This window comes from Aphis gossypii, chromosome X, assembly GCF_020184175.1.
Source record: "Aphis gossypii isolate Hap1 chromosome X, ASM2018417v2, whole genome shotgun sequence".
NCBI lineage: Eukaryota > Metazoa > Arthropoda > Insecta > Hemiptera > Aphididae > Aphis > Aphis gossypii.
In genome coordinates, this window is record NC_065533.1 from 59,475,435 (window position 1) to 59,477,051 (window position 1,617).

General features: G+C 28.4%; 1 pseudogene; it reads right to left on the reverse strand.

Annotated features, from left to right (window-relative positions):
- Window positions 1-207: 207 nt before the first annotated feature.
- Window positions 208-1,064, reverse strand: LOC126552600 (uncharacterized; annotated as a pseudogene).
- Between the last annotated feature and the right edge of the window lie 553 nt (window positions 1,065-1,617).

Genomic DNA, 1,617 nt, shown 5'->3' on the forward strand with positions numbered 1-1,617 from the left:
AAAATCCCCCTTAAAATTTTACAATCTCCGCAGTCAAAAGTGCGCAGAACATACATTATGGTTTTTGAAAATCAGTTTTTTTTACTGGTACAGCGGAGAAAAAAAAAGTTTGAGGGGGGAAAATCCACCTAAAAATTTTAAAATCACCGCAGTCAAAAGTGCGCAGAACATACAAATGTATACTACTATGGTACTTTAATCTTGTATTTAAATTAAAATTTTAAATACCCTTAATTGGTTTTTTCCAAATAATCGATTACGTATTGTTTTTATTAAATGAGGTGGATCAGAAAATACAAGTATCTTTCTAGATGAGTCAAATTGATTCTCAAAATAGTTCTTAAAATCATCCTCATTAGTACTTATTCCCAGTAACTTCCACATAGTACGATTTGTTGTAGCTCCATCATTTGTTAAACCAACTACTTTACCACCAATATTTTCTAACACTAATATAGATTTAGTAACTAATTTTGCCAGATCAGCACCTATAAAATTAAAATAAATCATGTATTATAATATCAATTAATATTTATTTTTATTAATTCATTGTTACCTTTGACTGAACCTTTGGAAGCAAATACTGCTATAGGCTGAGTAAAGTTGTAAGCCAGGCTTTGCCACATCAGCACTAAACCATGGTTTGCTTTTTCAGAACTAGCAATTTTATGATTTATTTCATTTCCGAAATCTTCCAATCCAGTATATGCTAAAGTTCTGGTATTAACATTTATGCTTTCTCTTAAAAAAATTTCGTCTAAAGAAAGTATTCCAACTTTTTGACCATCAGACTTCTTCGAAAAATTTTTTTTCAACAATTTAAAAAAGTTAGGATCAAATCCACAACCAACTTTAACAGCTAAAAGGTTTTTTCTTATAGTATTAACACACGGCAAAGGTAATATTTTTTGGTCTCTCAAAAACCTGTATCCACTTGGTGACCTAATTAAAATTAAATAAAAATGTCCTTAGCTTACCAACTTTATGGCAAAAAGAATTATTAGTTATTACAAAATAGTACTTATTATTACAAACCTGATTTAAAGTAAAAGACATAGAATCATCCAATTTTCATATATTTCTTATTTTTAGCATTTTTCAACCTTGCTGCTGAAAATATTTCTTGAATGAGTCAGATTGACACTTAGAAATTCCAGCATTTACTAATATTTCTGAAAGCTTTGAATCATTCATTTTTTTCATTTCATTTTTACAGTTGATTAAGCTTTGCTGTAATTTATTTATTTATTTTTTTTGCCCTGCAACACTTCTTCGATAATATTTTTTTGACTTTTTGAATATTATTTAGAGTTTTTTTCTTATTGGGGGAAAAAAAAGTTCTAGTACATTTTCCAGTTGAGAATCGTGTTGCCTTCTTTTTAATACAAAACAGAAGCCGTCTGCACCATACACACATATCACTAAACCAATTATATAGCATAAGTTTTGGTTATAAATTATAACTTATATTTGATATTCTTATTAATATTTTATGATAATTACAAAATGTAGTATTTTTAAATTAAAGTTACCTTTCATTGTCTCGTAAGATGTTTAAGCAGTTGATATGATGCCATTGGCCACAGCTATCTGCATACTGTTTGTTTCCAGACACTA